This window comes from Colossoma macropomum, unplaced genomic scaffold (assembly GCF_904425465.1).
Source record: "Colossoma macropomum unplaced genomic scaffold, Colossoma_macropomum, whole genome shotgun sequence".
Classification (NCBI taxonomy): Eukaryota; Metazoa; Chordata; class Actinopteri; order Characiformes; family Serrasalmidae; genus Colossoma; species Colossoma macropomum.
In genome coordinates this window covers 31,785,941-31,807,651 of record NW_023494800.1, presented here as the reverse complement: position 1 = coordinate 31,807,651, position 21,711 = coordinate 31,785,941, and the positions used below count along the sequence as shown (strand labels likewise).

The window sequence follows — 21,711 nt, the reverse complement described above, 5'->3', positions numbered from 1 at the left end:
TTTGTATCTAGAAGGTATGTTAAAAAGACACTGCTGTCTAAGAGAAACATCAAGAACAGAATTAAATTTTTGGCAGAATATGGAAAGTTTGATTAAGAATCACAAGTTGAGTTGCATGGTGATGGTTCAGAGAGGTGCCTTTAAAGAGGTAAGAAATACAACTCTGAATGCATCTCTACTGCCATTCAGCACGGAGGTAGACGTGTCAAGGTGTGGGGAGCCTTTACAGCTGCTGGTACCGGTGAGCTACTTCACTGTGAAAAGTCAATTAATGCTTTGGAATACAGAAAAATAGTGCAGAAAGGCTTGCATCCCTCAATTGAAAAGTTGTTTTCCAAGAGGAATCACATTTTACTTTTCAACAAGACAATGATCCTGCTCACACTGCAAAGACCACCAAGAAGGGGCCTGAGAACAAGTCCATCAGGCTCATGTTTTGACCTGGTCAAAGTCCAGATTTGAACCCTATAGAGAAAATTTGGTCATACATTAAACACAAACTAACCAGGAAACATTTTTTAACCACTCATCAACTGTTTGAAGCCATTAACATTGAGCAGAACAAGACTGACATCTTCACCATAATTTTGCGCTGGAGGGAACAGAACCCTTATCGATAGTCATGAAATATGCAACACACACTTCATGTTGAGACAAGTGAGACAAGTGTAAACAGTGTAAACACAAATCTGGTGCTGTCTACTGGAAGAAAGTAAACAGGTATTAAAAATGAGTTTTACTGAGTCAACAGTGCTTTACACAACACTGCCCCAAATTATCTGGTCCAGAGTATTTTTCAGATGAGGGACAAACTGTGTCAGATGAGCCCAAACAGAAGGCCTAGGCATACACATCATACTGAATTAAAAATTCCAGTGAAATTAACAAAAAAAATATATATATAAACCAGGCCTCAATCATGGCTTATCCTTGACAGAAGGAGGGCAGAGGATGTATCCGAAATCTAAGTCCACACTATAGCATCCACTGTAAAAAATCTAAATAAGTCTGACATTGTTTAAGTTGGCTTTACACTAGAACAGACTCATCTATATACCTTAATTCATGTAAATAAAAATAGAATGCAAATGATATGCAAATCATGTAAACCATATTTTAAAGGAAAATACTACAAAGACAACATGTCAAATGTTGAAACTGAGAAATTGAATTGTTTTTTGAAAAATATATGCCCATCTTGAATTTCATGCCAACAACACATTCCAAAAAAGTTGGGACGGGGGCATGTTTACCACCGTGTTTTATCACCTCTTCTTTTAACAACACTCTGTAAGCGTTTGGAAACTGAGGACACAAACTGCTGTAGTTTTGAAAGTGAAATGTTTTCCTATTCTTACTTGATGTAGGATTTCAGCTGCTCATCAGTTCGGGGTCTCCTTTGACATATTTTTCATTTCATAATGTGCCAGATGTTATCAGTGGGTGACAGAGCTGGACTGCAGGCAGGCCAGTTTAGCACCAAGACTCTTTTAATACACAGCAATGCTGTTGTAATACATGCAGAATGTGGTTTGGCATTGTCTTGCTGAATTAAGCAAGGCCTTCTCTGAAAAAGACTGTCTGGGTGGCAGCATATATTGCCAAAGCATTTATATATCGTTCAGCATTAATGGTGCCTTCACAGATGTGCACATCATTCATGCCATGTGCACTAATGCACTCCTGTACCATCATGAATACTGGCTTTTACTGACCTGTGCACTGATAACAAGCTGAGTGGTCTTTAGCCCTGAGGACACAATGTCCATGATTTCCAAAAAGAAATTCAAATGTTGATTCATCAGACCACAGGACACGTTTCCACTTTAGTCAGTCCATTTTAAATGAGCTTGGGTCCAGAGAAGGTGGCAGAATTCCTGGATCCTGTTTATATATGGTTTCATCTTTGCGTTTTAGAGTTTTAACTTGCATTTGTGGATGCAGCAACAAACTGTTTTCACAGACAGTGGTTTTCAGAAGTGTTTCTGAGCCCATGCTGTGCATTTCCACTATAGAATCATGTCTGTTTTTAATGCAGTGCAAAAAACAAATACTAGTTTTTGGCCTTGTCCCTTGAATAGATCCAGATTCTCTTAATCTTTCAAATGTTATTATGTACCATAGATGATTAAAAGCAAAAGTTCTTTTCTATTTTATGTTGAGAAACGCTATTCTTGAATCGTTGCACTATTTGATCGTGCAGTCTTTCACAAAGTGGTGAACCCCTCCTCATCTTTACTTCTGAAAGACTCAGCCTCTCTGGGATGCTTTTTTTATACTGTTACTGACCTGTTACCAATCAACCACCAAGTGTTTTTTTTAGCATTACACAACTTTACCAGCCTTTTGTTGCCTCCGTCCCTACTTTTTTGGAATGTGTTGTTGGCATCAAATTCAAAATGGGCATAAATTTTTCAAAAAGCAATAAAATTTCTCAGTTTTAACATTTCATATGTTGGCTTTGTATTGTTTTCAATTAAATATAGGATTTAAATGATTTGCAAACTTTTTTGGAAATGGGGTTGTAGTTTGAATAACATTATTTAAAATAAAAATCTTTCCAGTGTCTCACATTATTAATGATATAGAACCCCTCAGGCCAGCTGTTATGTGGTGTATTTTTCCAAATAAAGAGTCTCTTTTGTGTTCTCTGTAGCTTCACTTCCCCTTTTCTTCACTGTAATCGCTACAATATCGCATTGTCATTTTAAGCTAAAACTGAGTTTTAAAATGTGTGAAGTTGCGCGGACATGAAGCTGTGGCAAGAAAAAAAGTCTCTAATTGGTGCAGTCAAAGGCATGAGTTGCAGCACTTAGCTAAGCAGCTAAACTTGCACCTAACTACAAACTGGACTTTAAAGCCAGCCTTGCAGTGCTATTAAGTCCACATAACCTGCATGCAGAAATGTGTGAAAGACAAGTGTTGAGGGAGTAGACTCAAAACGGGACACAAACCCTAACCAACAGTTTTGGGGCCTCATTTGGTCATTCACATACATGGTCAATGCTGTCTTAGACACATACATGCTGTAAAGGCACTGAAGTCAAAAAAAAAGTTACATATCACAAAGTGCCAGTACTTTGTATGTGAAATATGTTAATATATTATAATTCCTTTGATTTTTAGCATTTAACATTGATTCTTAACCAATGCATATGATTAAATTTTATGTTTAATAATAATAATAATAATAATATTAATAATAATGTTTTAATATTAATTGCTGCATTGTGAAAACAAATGATTTGTTACACCACTGTCACATATACTTAAAAATTAAATTTAAGTCAAAACAGAATGTTGTTGTCTTGTTTTTTTTATAGTCAGCAATGGCACTTTGCTGTCATGTGTGATAATGTTACGAACTACTGGTTTGTAACATACTGGGAGAAACAGCAGAGTCAAACTGACTTATTGGAGATGTGGCATTTTATGACAGTGCCATTCTACCATCAGTGTTTGTCTATTGAGAACACTTCTTAGCAATATTTGCCTGTTAGCAATGGGTGTGGCTGAAATAGCCAAACACACTAATTAGAAGGAGCATCAACATACTTCTGGCCATGCAGTGTACAGTTCCTCTGGAACACAGTGCTACGAGACCAAATATCCACTATTAGAACGATGATTAAAAAGTTTCAAACAAGTTGGAGCTGTGATGAATCTGTCAGCAGAAAGAAGCAAGTGGATTTACTATACACATTGAGAAAGATGGTTTCACAGGCAAAATTTTTCCAAAGATTAAGCTTGGACAACTATAGGAACTAAATGCATACTTAGGTCACTTAACCTAGAAAACCACAAGACCAAGATTTTAGCCTTGGTATAAAAAATGTTATAATGAAATCTCTTTGTCCCAGGTAGGGCTGGGCGATAAAACGATAACAATGATTATTGCGATATAACTTTTCCTCGATAGAGCGATACGACATGTTCGATAAACGTTCGATATAATACACCATTCTCACACTTCCACGTTCTAGCGAAAGCCTTGGTGGCGTTTTCTACTGCAAGGAACATTTTTCGACATGATTTAGAGAGTGAGGGGGCCACGAGTAAGATGAGTCTTTAGCAACGGCTGAAACGCGGAGTTATACATTCCCTGTTTGAGTGGAGCGACCGGCGATCTGTTCTCCTGTGACCGAGTGTGAGTGACGAGGTCAGTGGTGTAACCATACTATCCTACAGCGAACTCACCTCTTTCCGTACATCCTAACCAGCTTTAGCAGCGTTAAATCACAATCACAATCCTCACAACTACAGCACTGTTACAGCTCTCGGACAGTCATCTTTTAGTATTAATGCATTCCCAAGCAACGAAAGTGAAAGAAAGAAGTGGTTCATGTGAGTTACAGCCCTGATTTAAATGAATGTAAACTGAGGAAGCTGTGAGGCATTGGAGAGCGGGAGAGCGCTATCTTTCCAGGCTAGCTGTTTTTAGCAGCTGGCTAACTTGAAGCAGCGCTCTGTCACTCGCACAACATGGAGAATTGATGATACTGTAGATCAAACAAGACACAAAAGCACTGCTTTCAGTTTAAACATATCTAAAAGGAGGACTCCGTTTGTCTGGTGTTGATATATTGAGGTTCACCCCTTAACCTACTACGATTGAATAGAGAAATCCAGTCGTCACTAGCTGGTGTCTGAATACTGTGACTATTACAAAATAGCCATGCTTTTCCAGCTGGTAAAAACAGCTCACCAGACACTTTCTCCCACTCTCCCATGACAGATCTGTGAAATGTTCCACTGTTTGGCGAGTGTTTGTCGTGTTCCGACCATAAAGGCTAGTTTAAAACAGCAATTAACCACCCAGGAGCAAAAATCAGCCTTCAAACTTGAAAGAAATAATGATTTGACATTTATTGCGATATGTATCGATATCGAACGATATGAATTTTGTTTATCGTGATAACATTTTTGGCCATATCGCCCAGATCTAGTCCCATGCCAAGGGTCCAATACTTATGACCCAGACCCAGGGTCCTGTACCAAAGACCAAGCTTTTTAGCCTTGGCAGAAATAAAATCAAAAAGGGAGCTCTTAAACCAAGGCCAAGGGTCAAATACCCACTCTGAGTTTCTAGTCTGTTGTGATTTGCACTAACCCGTTAACATTTTGGAAATGTCTTTGTAGAACTGCTTTGTGTTGTAGCACTCTTAAAATGTTGAACAGAAGATTATAGTATGCTGTATAATATCTGTGGCACACATTTAAACATTCTGTAGACAGTTTTACAGCCACAGTTACGGGCACAGTTTTCTCACACACACGTGTGCCCAAACGCTGGCTACTGCCTGCCCATGCTACAGCCACTTCAATTAAAAGTGCAGAAATTCTCCTCTGCCTCTGTGCTCTTACTAGCACCTTACTAGTAAACCACACATGTAATTCTCACCATCATCATCACTGTCATTCTGTATAATCTTGTTTATTTATTAATTACTTCTGTAGGTTTTAAAACATATTAACCACTGACCAAGAATGTCGGGTGTATATTGGTGTGTATATTGTATTTTGACGCTTGCATTGTGATGAGTATTCTGCTGACATTACCCAGCCCTAGCATGTAGGGCATAAAAATCATCTGTTATCTGTCACAACACTCACTACTAACATCCAAACTGCCTCTAGAAACAACAGCAGCACAAGACCTATTTCTTGGGAGCTTCATGGATTGAGTTTTTATGGTCAAGCAGCCATCTGATATACACATGGTAGAAAGACATAAAGAGGAGGACAGAATGAGAAAAGAGATCCCTTTAGAAAAAATATTCAGCACTCCCTCTGCTCTATACCAACATCAACGTTACTCTTTTTGGAAACGAGATCAGAGAGACAGATATTCAGTTAACCGCAAGGAAGGAAAAAACAACACCAAAATGAGAAAAAGGATTTTAGAATTTAGTGCCAAAAAATATTAAGCCAAAATCAGCATAGGGCCATACACTCTAAAAAGTGGCTCGTCAGATCTACTTAAAAAAAATACTTCATGTGGTAACAAGCAAGTGAACTACTGTTATTCAACTTAAATAACTACACTGATTGAAAGAATCGTTATTTAAAGTATTTATTTAGGTTGAATAAAACTGGCTAAATTGCTTGTTACCACATGAAGTAATTTTTTTAAGTATCTGATGAGCCACTTTTTACAGTGTAGGCTTACTTTATATATAAAAGCACTGGAGGCTAAAATTTGAAAACGTGTTCAAAAATAGCCCAAAGGAAAAAAAAAAATATGTGTGTGTTCCAATATATAGTGTTGGAAGAGTAACAGAGGCTGACTTTTCGTAGGAGCTAATGCACTGTTGGATGCTGATGGAGACTCATCTTCTGCATTAGGTCTTGCGCTCAGTGGATGATAGGCCAGTATGTTAAGTTTGTCAGAGAAATACAGTATGTTTTCACTGTATCTGGACCTAGCTGACATCAGCAACAGTAGTTAGCTTAGTCAGTGTAAAAGCCGCGCCAGAGTCGGTCGCCCTATCTCTGCCTTCTCAGTCACATCCTTAACAACGCATTTTTGGCAGAACACTCACATTCAGACATACATGTTTCACAGTAGCAAAGTGTAATAACATATACTCATGAATACGAACAAAATTGTCACAAATTACAGTCCTGCTAAAACATCACATCAGAGTTTCTTCATCTTCATGTGATAAAATGTAACAAAAACCCGCATAGTACTTTCAGTATTTGGATACTGGAACCGTGAATGGTTAATCAAGTACCTGTGCACATGAGGCAATACCTAAAAATAATTAGCAGATATTTTCGAGTTAACTGTTTTAATGAAAATCTTTAACCAAACCACATATTAAATAATATAATATTATGTAACTCAACATCCTACTTATTATAATAAATGTTATTGCAAGCATTTGCATTTATGAGCTTCATCTGGTGCAGATTTATGGTGAAATAAATGCTAAACCTCAAACTGCAAGGGATATTAAAAACATGATGTTTTCCTTCGTTACAACTGCATTTTCAGAATTCAGCAAACCAGTATATCACACAGCAAAGACAGATGGAAATTTACCCTACTGTAACCTTTTAAAGGCCCAATTATAACTCAATGTTTGAATAATCCTTTGTTGATCAGGGCTAGCTGCTCTAGAGTAAAACCCAGTCACTTTAGCGTTTTTTTTTTTTTACTGCAGCAAGTCATACTATAACAAGCTAAAGTTTAAAAAAATGACATTTTTTTTCCAACAACATTCTGTTTTTCTCAAGCTAAACGCAATGTAAAGTCAAATAAGTAGAAGGTCAAGAGCCATGCAGTAGTAAACCTCAATTTCTCAACATATTTACAAGCTATTTAACAGTAAATTAATTCTCTCTAATTCTCTCACTTCTTTTCCCCAGATTTTTTGTTACTTGTCCATTATCAACATCGCCCAGGCCTAGTGCACATCCCTATTAAAAAAAAAAAATAATAAAAAGTAACATTAAAAGGTCGTTTTAAATCTAAACATTCTTTTACTAAAAACTATTTATACACTACAAATTATATTTTTTGTCTCCATTGCATAAAAGCAAGGCCACTTGAGTCTGTGTTATTGTGATGTCAATTGAGGTGGGGGTTTTACTCTGCACCATGTGTGTGCCTAGCATCACCTTTTAACCACGGCCAAAACACAGGCTCTCACAGTTTATTGATTTAACACACCAGCGCTACTTGGTGAGATCACACTAACCTACAAGCATTATCCTCCTGAGATGTTTGCTCTTACCTGGAAAGTGCTGGAAAACTGTGGCTGTGTTAGTACCGTAGGCCTTGAAGTTCCTTGACCATACACCAAAATTTTATTAGATCTCTGTGCTCTGACCAACACTGAAGTGAACCGCACCTACAATATAGTCCTTAGAAGACTCCCCAGCATTACTGGGGAAGTATTTATTAACATATTTTCTAAACAACTTTGAAAAGAAACACTGACATGTTGTACATGTGGCAAGTTGCATTATATTGTAATAGTGATACATATCACTTCTTAAAGCTGCTGTAGGATAGTATGATTACACCACTGACCTCGTCACTCACACTCGGTCACAGGAGAACAGATCGTCGGTCGCTCCACTCAAACAGGGAATGTATAACTCCTGCCAATATCTAGCCCTGTCCCTAACATCTGCCCTTGACAGTGTTACACCTAACAAGTTCCATTAAAAGCTCAAGTGGGGAAAAAAGACTGACAATAATATCAACAGGTCCAGTATAAAGTGTAATTTTTAAGTCTCATCAACCATAGGCTGCCCTTTCAAGTTGCACTGGAAGTATGATGGCCTTTCTTTGACCTAGGGGTGGACAATAATGGTAATATTTTGAACATACTGGGGATATCGTCAGCACCTAAAGAACACTGTCCAACTATATGTTTCATTACAACGTGAGCATAATTAGAGCTGTTTAACTGGATTTAGTGCAGTGCAGTTTATAAAACATTGACTAAATATCACTGTAGGTTTATAATTATTATTATGGCATTTTATGTGTGTCTACTGTCTGTTCCAACCTAGTAAATCTCAGAAAAACTAAATACGATGGTGCACATTGTGCATTGAGAAAAAGTATATGATATACAACCCCAATTCCAAAAAAGTTGGGACGCTGTGCAAAATATAAATAAAAACAAAACGCAATGATGTGCACATCATTTAAACGCAGTCCAGATCTGTCACCCAGTGATAACATTTGGCACATTTTAAAATGAAAAATACGACAAAGGAGACCCCGAAATGATGAGCAGCTGAAATCCTGTATTAAAAAAAAGAATGGGAAAACATTTCACTTTCAAAATCACAGCAATTGGTCTCCTCAGTTCCCAAATGCTTACAGAGTGTTGTTAAAAGAAGAGCTGATGAAACACAGTGGTAAACATGCCCCCATCCCAACTTTTTTGGAATGTGTTGTTGGCATCAAATTCAAAATGGGCATATATTTTTCAAAAACAATAAAATTTCTCAGTTTCAACATTTGATATGTTGTCTTTGTAGTATTTTCAATGAAATACAGGTTTTAAATGATTTACACATCACTGAATTTTGTTTTTATTTACATTTTGCACAGCGTCCCAACTTTTTTGGAGATGGGGTTGTAATATTTCTGCCACTGTACCCACCTCTACTTCAACCCAGGATAAAATGTGTGCTCTAACTTATGTGAGCCTGGAGGCTCACATTGTTTGGAAGCAGAGACTAAACATTGATCAACAAGCAACTGCATGATAATATCGCTATCCTACCAGAAGTGGATATCTGGCAAAAACTACATCGGTATTAGCATCCGACAGATATTTAGTGCTGATATAATATTAACAAGCAGTTTTAAATGATTTTACTGCAGGTGTTGTTAGGCATAATATAAAAGTGCCTTTTATAAAACAGTGGCAAACTATATTCAATAGATCTGTCATAATTATTTGATTAAACTCAAATAAAAAAATCAAAATCCTAGGGATCTACAAATGCAAGCAAAATGCTTGATTTTTGTACTTTTTAATTTTTATGTTTTTTATTGTCAATTGTTTGTGTTGTTTGTAAAATGTGTGTTAAGATGGATGCTGACTCATCTACTGAAAACCAAATTTACCTGCAGGTACAAATAAACAACAATGCATGCCACTGGCCTTGAATTCTACTATATTTACAGGACATGATGTAAGAAATAGCCTATTGGCTCATCATGCACAAAAACCCAACTAACCTTCTATTCAACTAACGTGCATGGCTGTCAAGTCTCATGATTTGTTTAAGAACTGTTGGTTCACCATAAGACTCATTTCATTTGCCTATGCAGTGACCTCACAGCAGTCAATGTAAAGCTCAAGGATTGAAAAGATTGTTTCACTGCATGCTGTTTCACAGACAGAGAAGCTTAACTGCATATCTGCACTGCACTGTCCAGTGTTAAAAGCTATAGTGTTAGTTTCATGCGCTGACTTTTAATGTTTAAACAGGCTACCAAAATGCATGCTAAGCAAAACAACCAGCAGCTACGTGACAATCGCTGAAAGTGCTGGAAAACTTTGGTTGTGTATGTACTGTAGGCCTCAAAGTTCCTTGACCATACACCAACATTTTATTAGATCCCTGTGAACCACACCTACAATACAGTCCTTAGAAGACTCCCCAGCATTACTGGAGAAGCATTTATTACCATATTTTCTAAACAACTTTGAAAAGAAACATTGACAAAAGATGTTTGTTGTACATGTGGCAAGTGAACTGGCCCACTCTATCCAAGGAACAACAACAGAACAGCAGTACTTGAAATTCTATTGCTTCTTTACATGGCAATAAACAATTTGGTGTTGTGCATAAAGCTCAGTCTTCACATCCAGACACATTTAACTATGTAGGTATGCATGTTCTGATTGTATTTTTTTTTCTGTCTGGAGTAGTGGTTGCTTGACACCAGGCACCAGCATATGGCTGTGTTAACAGGTTAATTAATTAGAGGTCAATATTGAACTAAATTTAGGATAAATTCTTTCAAAATAAACATTTAAGCTAAACTCTTTGGCTTTTGTTTTTTTTGCATGATTTTGCTATACTCTGTAAAGTTTGTGCTATTATTTCATTTCTGGACAAACATTTTCACTGATTGAATTGTTCAGATTTTTTTAAATCATTAAGATGTAAAAAAAGTAGTTTGAAGTAGTATAATGTAAAATGTACTATTCTATAGAGACTTCCTGAGTCAGAATTGTTCACAATGGTGGTGATAGGAACCAGGGGCCATATTACAGAAAAAAAAAAGAATCTTTTTTTTCTTGCAATCTGACAGGTCAGGATACTTTTTTTCATAAATTCGTATTTCGGAAACAAATCCTATTTTAATTTATAACTTTTATCTTAAAGTTGACTATCTTTGATGTATGTTACAAAGCAACCAATGAAATCTGCACAGCCAAAACGTAAACACGTAATCAAAATAATGTTTAAAATGTAAGGTATGCCGTGTCCAAAATGGTTTCCTAATCACTAAACCCTACAATCTGGGTTACTATATGAAACACTATTACAACAGTATTTGTGATGCTTTATACAGGTTACTATTTATACAGGTTTGCTCATTACTTACAAACAATGCGTTGTGGATATCCCCTATCCCTTAGGGTACATCAGTTGTACACTACTTATTGAGGTGCCCTGTGGGTTAGTTTGAGTGCACTGGGTCTTCAGACACCACCATAAAAGTGGAACCCCCAAAGAGTACATTGAATAGGGAACAGTTTCGGACACAACTTCAGTTAGCCAGACAGCTACTGTTACTGATGTAAAAAACAGTCAAAACAAAACTAAAGCGTGAAATAAATGTAAATTTTTATTTATTTATTTTGTTTTTGTAAAAGCTCCCCTCAAATTAACAGAAAATGTGTTTCATGATCATAAACATAATGCTACATGCTTACAATTTACAGCTGAAAGCCAAAAATCTTAGACGCTCGTTGTATTTAGAAAAATAATTTTTACAGAGCATATCACCTAAGAGACACCATCTGTTTATAGCCCAGATTTGTGGAAAAATGGGTCAACTTTCAACAGAAAAAAAAATTGAGTTCAGCTTCTTTTATTATAAGGGTTTAAAATTACATTACGCATCTATTTGACAGGAAAGAAGACAGTTACAGCTCTCATATAACGCCCAACTTTTGAATGTAGCTTATGAAATATGAAAGTCATGAAGAATAAGACAAAGTGTGTTTTGGAACCACCAGTGGTCCCAAATAGTTGAAAAGGTGACAAAATAAATAAAACCAGGAGTTAGAACACCACTGCCAACAAAGCACTCGGACGCACAAACGCACAGACCGCTGACCCGCCGCTCCAGCGCTGTCTTTCTGCTAAGTTCCTAAATCAACCAAAAACGGTAAGTTCCTGCAATACCATGGCTACTGCTGGTTTCTTTGCCTGCTCAGAGTGTGGCATGTTTAGTTTAATCCCCTTTTCCACCTCTAGCGATAATGATAGTGGCTGTGTTTTTGCTAAGTGCCAGCTAGTTAGCTCTCTGGTAGATAAGGGGGACCAGCTAGAGGTGCGCATCCGGGATTTATTAAGGGACAGACAGCGCTAGTTAGAGCCCTCACAGCGGGGTGAACGGGTGATGTCTCGGCGACAAAGCCGGAAAGCTAAGGCTAATGAACTGGGGCCAAAGCTAGCCCACCAGAACACCACGCTCCTCTGATTCACGTGTCAAACAGGTTTGTCCCGCTCAGCAAAACACCCGCTGAGGAACCTGTTAAAAGTGCTCTGGTTATAGGAGACTCGATCGTTCGACGTGTGAAATTAGCTACTCCTTTAGCTGTTTACCAGGAGCCAGAGCGCCGGACATTAGTGGCAACCTTAGACTGTTAGCTAATAAGAGATATTCGAGGATAGTCATCCATGTAGGGGCCAATGATATTCGTCTGCGGCAATCTGAGGTAACTAAGGGTAATATTAGAGAGGTGATTAAACTGGCCCAGACGATGTCCGATGCCGTAATTTGTTCTGGTCCTATCCCAAATGTGGCGCGGTGCTGAAGCCTACAGCAGACTCTCAGCATTAAATTGCTGGATGTCCAAGTAGTGTTCGGAAAATCAAGTGGGCTTTATAGATAACTGGTTACATTTCGAGGGCAAGCCTGGTCTTATAGGTAGGGATGGTGTCCACCCCACGCGGGAGAGTGCTGCCTTATTTTCTTGCAGCATAGCACATAGTCTTTTAGTTAGTCGGCAGAGTAGTGTAAACAGCTGCTGACAATCCAGAGCCGGGACCAGGCCGCAGACAGACAGGCTAAACCGGCCGTCTGCGAACCGCCTTGAGGCGTCACCTAGGATCCACTGTATTGAGACTGTGTCTTTGCCCCGAATTAAATCAAAATCTAAACGTAGAAAAACTCAATCAGCCCGTTTCAATAACCTAATCAATATTAAATCATATTTAGATGACAGCAGCAACACCTCAGTTCTAAAATTTGGGTTACTCAATATAAGATCACTAAACTCAAAAGCAGTCATCGTAAATGAAATAATAAGTGATCATAAATTTGACGTTTTCTGTCTCACTGAAACATGGGTTAGACAGGATGAATATTCAGCACTAAATGAAGCCACCCCTATAGGCTATAATTATGTACACAGCCCAAGATAATCAGGCAAAGGAGGTGGATTATGCGTAATCTACCAAAATACCCTAGATATCAGTCAGAAACAATGTGACACTTTCACTTCTTTTGAGGTTCTTTCCATCAACATTACAAATCTGGCCACAAAAAAGAACGCATTTTCATTATTTAATATTTACAGACCACCAGGGCCCTACACAGAATTTTTTAAAGAATTTAGTGATTTCGCTGCAAACCTAGCTGTGTGCAATGATAAAGTAATAATTGTAGGAGATTTTAATATCCATTTTGAGAAGGCAGATGACCCACTAAAAAAGGCATTTACTTCAATCCTAGACTCTGTTGGTCTTACCCAAAATGTAACAGGGCCTACACACTACTGTCGTCACACTTTAGATCTAGTTCTGACACTTAGACTTGACATAGACAGGCTTAGTATCCTCCCGCAAACCTCAGTAATCTCTGACCTACTTAGAAAATACCTTTCAATCTACTTTAGAAAATGTGGCGCCACTTAAAATAAAAAAGGATAAGACAGAAAAAGCTTGCCCCATGGTACGATGATAAAACCCGTACCTTAAAACAAACAGTACGGAAACTAGAGCGGAAATGGCGATCAACCAAGCTAGAAGTGTTCCACTTTGCCTGGAGGGAAAGCCTTATAGAGTACAGAAATGCTCTCACTAAATCTCGCTCAGCATATCTGGCCTCGCTGATCGAGAATAATAAATATAATCCTGTTATAATACTGTTTAGTGTGATTTCCAGAATTACAAAAAAATCAGGGAGGCACTGAACCACAAATTCCGGCGACTCTCACCAGTGATGTTTTTATGGACTTTTTTAATAATAAAATTGAAAATATTAGACAACAAATTCAACCCACAGTATTAAATCCAACTTGGCTGTTATCTGATGTGGCTGATATAAAACATAACATAGTTGCAGAGGAAAGGCTGGAAACTTTCTACCCACTCCCACAGTTACTACTAGAGAACTAGAGAAGATTATCTCCTCTGCAAATTGTACAACCTGCACACTTGATGCAATCCCCTCAAAATTACTCAAAGAAGTACTACCAATTATCATTAATCCTCTTTTAACTATAGTAAACTCGTCCCTTAGCATGGGCCATGTACCCAGAGCTTTTAAACTAGCAGTTATTAAGCCTCTGATCAAGAAACCAAACCTTGATGCTAGCGTATTGTCTAATTACAGGCCTATTTCCAACCTACCATTTATATCTAAGATCTTAGAAAAAGCTGTAGCCCAACAACTTAGTTCATATCTACATAAGAACCACATATATGAAAAATTCCAATCTGGATTCAGGCCACATCACAGCACTGAGACAGCTCTAGTTAAGATAACAAATGATCTTCTTCTTGCCTCTGATCAAGGCTACGTATCCCTGTTGGTACTACTTGACCTCAGCGCAGCTTTCGATACGATAGACCACAATATTCTCCTAGAAAGGTTAGAAAACATGGTTGGAATCACAGGGACAGCCCTATCGTGGTTCAAATCTTACTTAACGGAACGTTATCAGTTCGTAAAGGTAATTGATTCATCTTCCAATTATTCAAAAGTAAGATTTGGAATTCCGCAAGGCTCTATTTTAGGACCATTATTATTTACATTATACATGTTACCGTTAGGCACAGTTATAAGTAACCATGGCATTAACTTTCACTGTAACGCAGACGATAAGCAATTGTACATATCAGCCAAGCCTGATGACAAATACAGGTTAAAGAAAATAGAGGACTGTGTAAAAGACGTGAAAGGCTGGAGGTTACGTAACTTCCTCCTTCTAAACAGTAACAAAACAGAGGTTCTCCTTCTGGGTCCAAAAGTGGCAAGAAATAAATTATCAGCAGCAAAAAATCTTGGCATCATAATTGATCCAGATTTATCATTTGATCAACACATAGGCAGTATCACTAGGACAGCTTTTTTACATCTTCGCAACATCGCCAAAATAAGAAATGCCTTATCGCTGCATGATGCAGAAACATTAGTACATGCCTTTATTACTTCAAGGCTAGACTATTGTAATGCACTACTGTCAGGATGCACCAGCAAGAATTTAAGTAAACTTCAACTAGTTCAAAATGCTGCAGCCAGGGTCCTCACTAAAACTAGAAAATTTGATCATATCAGTCCAGTTCTATCATCACTCCATTGGCTGCCTGTTAAATTCCGTATTGATTACAAAGTTCTTTTATTGACGTATAAAGCCCTACATGGGCTTGCTCCTGAGTACCTGCAAGACCTTATTTCCCATTATGAGCCACCACGATTACTCAGATCACAAAGTGCTGGCTTTTTAATAGTTCCCAAAATTCAGAAGGTTTCAGCTGGGGGAAGAGCCTTTTCTTATAAAAGCCCCCAAACTCTGGAATGATCTTCCAAAAAAAGGTTCGGGACTCAGACTCAGTCGCAATCTTCAAATCTAGGCTGAAAACTCACATGTTTAGTTTAGCTTTCTTGGTTAGTTAATGTTCCCCCTTAGATAAAGGCAGCAGATCCAGGGGTCCATGGACACAGGGAATTATAGTAAACTGAGATGCTGGTGCTGTTGTCCCGCTGCTCGCACGCGATCACTCAGGTTTGTGGACGGTGGAGTGGAGGGATGCCAAATTGTTTCAGGGTGCTCCCGTGTCTGTGTGTCCTTTTGGTTCTCTCCTTTTAGTTAAGCTGTTATAGTCAGATTTGCCGGAGTCATTAGCCACACTCTGGAAATGTTCACATTCTCTGTTTTACATACACTCAAACAGAACAAAACTAATTCCATCTCCCTACCTTTTTCCGAGTAAACGACTGCCCACCTGCCGGACGGACACTGATGGATGATTGTCTGCGGAGCTCTCCTGCTACCCGCTTCAGACCAGTTGCCCACGCCCCAGTCGCCACCACTTGCCCAGCTACCGCCACTTGACTTGGACTAGCTGCCCACTCCCACTCTACACTGAAGTTTTCATGGACTCCTAACTACTACTACTACTACTACTACTACTATTAATATTAGTAGTATAATAATTTTGTAGGTAGTTTGACCAGAGGAGGGTGGGTCCCCCCATGTGAGCCTTGGTTCCTCCCAAGGTTTCTTCCTCAGCTCTGAGGGAGTTTTTCCTTGCCACTGTCGCCCCTGGCTTGCTCACTTGGAGGATTTACATTTCATGTTAAAACTTTATCTTTAATGGATTTCTGTGAAGCTGCTTTGTGACAACATCAGTTGTAAAAAGCGCTATACAAATAAATTTGACTTTGACATTGTAAAGTATTTAGGAAATCTTGTCTAGTTAGGATTCTTCTGTAATACTGTTTTCTTGTCTGGAGTTAGAATAAGATTATGAATTTAGGAATTGTTGTTCTGCAACAGCTTCTGTCCTAAATTCAGTTCTAACTCAAACTGTCATGGTGACTAAATACATAAGATTTCGAGTTAGGGTGTTTCCGTATATGGCCTGAAGCATTGAAGATTCTCTACAATGAATAATATTTCATCAAACCATTCTGAATGGCTCTGCTTACATCTTAATGATTTAATTAGACATACATTTAAAAAAGGTGGAATTTGTCATTAATCATTATAGTGATATTGTAATACGCATGTAATATGAGCCTCTAACAAATCACTGAATGTCTGATGTGCTGTGAGCATCCTGACCAATAACAGATGTTCTGTGACTGGTCAGGCCACTCCTATAACTCAACAAACATAAATGATCAAATGGTCAAAATTAATTCAGGCTATTTCATAACTATGTCACATTAACCGTTGTTATGTGTTTTTACCATAATGGAAGATTGCAACCGCAATAAGGAGCAATCTATGATCGGATTGAATTAAATCAGATTGGTGAAAATCTAATCTAATGTAAATACAGTCAGTGTAGAAAAGTTGTAGAAAAGTTTTAAATAAAGCTCTAATCATTGATGAAAGCATCTCTGGTGACTGATAGCATGCCACTGTACTGAAAGAAAACATTTCACTTGAATCACATTTATATTAAAACTACCCAAATTATAATTTAAATAAGACAACCCTAAAGAACTGGTGTTCACACTGGCTAGACATAGCTTATCAGTATTGTGCCAATATCGGGAGAAAATGATGAATGAGATATTGGGGAGTAAAAAAGAATTAATCTAGTACAATTCTGTAAAAATCTATCCTGAAATAGCACACACTCATATTGTGTGATGCGACAACATTAGCTGTGAATTTGTTCCTGTGGCATGGTAGAGTGTTTGAATAGTTAGAGCAAGATAGCTTAATTTTGGTACCCAATGGTTCAGTATCAGCATCAGCATCATAAAATAATAAGTGGTATTTGTGCAATTTCTAGTACTGGCAGATATAAATACAGGAAAATAACATTTAAATGCAATGTCCAGAATTTTGCACAGACTAAACAGGAGAGGTGCAAACATTACAGCACAGAATCAATAGTTGTAGATGGTCATCTCTAAATTCAACTTAAAACAACCAACCAACATTTAAAAGCAATAAAAAATAAATCCATTAAATTTGACTAGACAAACAAATGGGGCACCACTCCCTTATTTTTCCACTATTTTTATATGTACAATACAACTAGCAGATTTGACTAAACATTTTAAAAATTGTCCAAGATTCCAAAAAGATCTGAACTGTGTACCAAACATGTCTTTCCCTCCTAGTTATATTTAAAAAACAGAGAAAAAATAATGCTGCCATTTTCTGCATTTTGACTTTGATTTTTGAATTTGAAGCCATTATTCTGAAACTTCACTAAGTCAGTTTTTGTACCTCAGTAATCTCCCACTTTGTATTTATTTTGAGATTTTCATGTTAATTACTTGTGCTGTTATGGTTAAAAATGGAAAAACACATTCACTCACTTCTACACTACCTTTCACTGCTGACAATTTTCTTGAAAAAGAGCTAAATCTTGTCTGCTTCACCCAAAAGGGGCATAAATTCAAATAAAAAAACTATATCCACAACACAGATTAATTTAGAGAAGATAGGTAAAAGGAACCTGGCACCACAGTAATAGCTGTATTTTCAGAGACAATATATATATATATGAAGTAGCATGAGTAAAGATCAGGGACGGGGGAGTAGCTAAGTAGCACGCTACTTTTTGTAGTTAACTACATTTTTATAGCTAATAGCTGTAGCAGCTACAGTTTTATGAAATGTAGCTAATAGCTGCAGCGCCTACAAATTTTTGTGTAGCCATAGCGATAATTTTCGCTACAATTTCAGTACAAGCTTCAGGTAATCCTCACAAAATGTGAACCACAGAACGCGATCGTTAACTTGGCTGGTAGCGATGTGCAATCCTGACTGAGCCGCAGACAGTTCGAGCAAACGGTCACAACCGAAATGTTAAGAAGAGCCATTTTGTCCTTTCAACAAAAATCAAACCACCTTAGAAACCACACTATTTTATGTCCATTTTATCATCTTGGCTGTATGTCTCAGTATGTGTTAATGTATTAGTATAGGCTAAAAATTAAACAAACAAAAACGTAGGCTTACTTTGCTCTGCTTTAACCTTTAGCTCAGTAGTAGCCGCTTTTCTCGCACCTCAGTCTGGAAACTTTTCCGCTCCACCTTAAATGGTGCCTGAGGCGCCAGATCATACTGCTGCACCATTTAAGGTGGAACAGGAGAATTCGAAAGAGAAGCAGGAGAATGAAAAGTGACTTCAGCTTTGCAAGTTGTTGCAGATTAAACGTATCAGGAAACCAGCTGAGTGCTTATAAATGCAAATAAGTCCATTCATCTCCAAATTATCGATGTTTGTCTTAAATCTCTCTCTTTGCCTTTTCGTTATCTGCATTGCTATGTGACCAGCAGTCTGCATGTCAGTCTTCAGCATTAAAGGTTGGTGAATTAGCAGTTATGCATCAACTCCAGCGTTTAAGACCATTTATTGTGAAAACTGTGTTAGAACTGTGAGTTATAACGATTTTACAGCGGATTATGTAAGGAGGAATATGTAATTTTACCTAAATATCTAGTTCTGCTGTGGAGCCGCAACAGCTCTGCAGCAGTGAAGAGATTATTCAGATGCGCGGGACTGATTCTCACCCCAAACAGAGCCAGGGTCAATGATGAGGATTTTGAGGCTAAAGTGTTGCTGAAGTTTAACAAAGGACTCTGAATGTCATGCCTGTAAATATCTTGCTGAAATGTTTACATTGGAGCAGTTTTATTTCAACAGTTGACAATGCTTTGCACAAAATTCTCTGGTTTGTATTTGGTTATTTTTGTTGATTTTTGTAAGGAAAAACCCGGAATGATCGACTTTGCCTTTAGTCTTAATTTTTGTTGGATATCACACCATTGGTTGTGTACGTTTGATTGTCGGTTACACTTAAACTTACTTTTTGGTGATCTTTTTGTATATTTGCAGCTTTTCAATTGTATGTTTCTTTCTGGCACATGACTAAATGCAGTTTCTTGTTCACACTGTCAGTTGGGCTTGTTTGGCGTGTCAAACATTCTGACAGTCGCGCTTTGAAAGTAGCTAAAAAGTAGTTCACTACTTTTTCTGGAAAACTATCTAAATTGTAGCTAGCTACAACTTTTGGGAAAGTAGCTACAAAGTAGCTAACTACTAATTTTTTTTGAAGCTATCCCAACCCTGACACAGATGAGACTGCTCACTGACATAAGAGCCACAGAGCTCTCTTTAACCAACACTGAGCAGATTGCTATATTATCACAAATCATGACTAGCAATAGCTAGCAAGCCAGAAGATTAAACAACTGGACTGAGGCCTGGCTACTAACTTTAGCTGGTTGACTGATGCTCTATTACCCACTTTTCAGCAACACCCTGTTTATCAACTGTTTAGCACTGATGTGCACAGAGTGCATGCATCTGTACCTGTTGATGTGAACCGATTTCATCTGGCAACTCGGAAGAAACCAATACCAGAGGAAAAGGTGTGTGTGTGACTTTTTGAGCTATGATCTATGACAATTAGTAGAATACATTGACTCATAATATAAAATGACCATAACTACATATAATAAAATATAATAGTAACAAAATAAAGAATAAAAGCATAAAAAAATACAGAATTTGAAAATCTGTCTGGGCATGTGCCTCCCCAGCCTGAATGGGCATGGCACCCCTGGATATAAGTAATTCTCTGTTGCAAATGAAAGCCATAAACACAACATGCTCAACTTTTTTGTGATATGCTCTAAATACAGCAAGAAGATGAACTTCTAATTTAAACAGGTTATGAGGGTAGCAAAGGATGGCTGGTGGAGGACGAGCAAGGAGCGATTTCTTTCTTTAACATCAGACTGAGGAGCTCCACAGGCAGTAGTTCATTCATAACACTCCCTCGTGTGGGAGCTGCACTAACAGGATGCAGCTACTCATGTGAGTGCCTTGCCCCCTTCTCCACCAATCAAAAGCTGGCTGCCTGCTAGGCTGTGCATAAACACAGCCTGTGCCACAGTGGACATATGTGGAGGGTTAAAAATTGCAGTTCTACAAGCTCACATCACTCCAGAGCCATATCACAAGCGGAGCAAGACAATCCACAATATCTTCATAGTCATTATTTCAAAGTTACTAAAATGCATTTTATTTATGCCTGTAATGCCAGAATTCTTCCCCTGGGAAGCAAAAATCCCTCATGCCCCCACAAAGCGTCATCTCCTATTTCCTGCCCTGCTGTGGATGATGGGGTGAGCTGGCAGAAATGGAGTGGCTTAACAAGCCTCTTGTGATTCCGTCTTAACGGATTTTATGCAAATGGCTTTTTCTGTAACCTACAAGACCACAGAGATGCCCACATTAACTTACTGAGTGGGACCTGAATGTACTGTTTACAGATAAAATCATGACAAGAATGCATGGGGAGCAATTACTGTATTAAGCAGAGATGAGACTTAAGAACATCACAGGACAGCCTATCAGAGTAACAATGGCATCTACTAATCACTCTTGAACTGCTTTGGACTTTCAGTTTAGGAGGACGCTACTCCACTTTGCCATGAGCACAACATCCAGGTGCCGCCCACTTTTCGCACTGAAAGCAGTTTCAGACGGTAAACAACAGCCACTCCCCCTGCAGCCAGGTCTTATAGCAGAGTCAGGAGACAAGGGCTTAACATCGTGCTCGATTTTTATCCCTTAAATAAGTACATGCTTTGCATCCAAGTGTTCTTCAAATGCATGTGTTAATCATCATATCCGTATAGCTGGACTGTTGGCCAACACCACATTAATATAGCTAGATAAATGTACTGCATCCCACTTTAAATTGTACTGCATCCCTCCAATTAAAGTTACTTTACCTATCAACTTTGCATGATAACGTATCTGACTGTAAGGCACGACTCCCGAAAGGGGCGTGCTTTCAAAACTCGGTTAGCCAGCAACACTCGCTAAACTTTAAGTAGCTAGCATTTTCCAAGTTGGTAGAGCAGCTACTATAGCCTTGTATACAGTAGTTTAATTGTCGTGCGCCGAATAAAATTTATAGATTTCAAGAAAACGGTCATCTTGACATCTGAGTGTCAGTTGGCATATCGTGTAAACAAACAGCAATGTGCACGCGGTCCA

The 21,711-nt window shown here is 38.2% G+C and overlaps 1 protein-coding gene across 3 annotated transcripts in view; it reads right to left on the bottom strand.

Annotated features, from left to right (window-relative positions):
• The window catches only part of jade2 (jade family PHD finger 2), a 115,042-nt gene that overhangs the window by 92,102 nt on the left and 1,229 nt on the right, over positions 1 to 21,711 (bottom strand). The window lies entirely within an intron of this gene.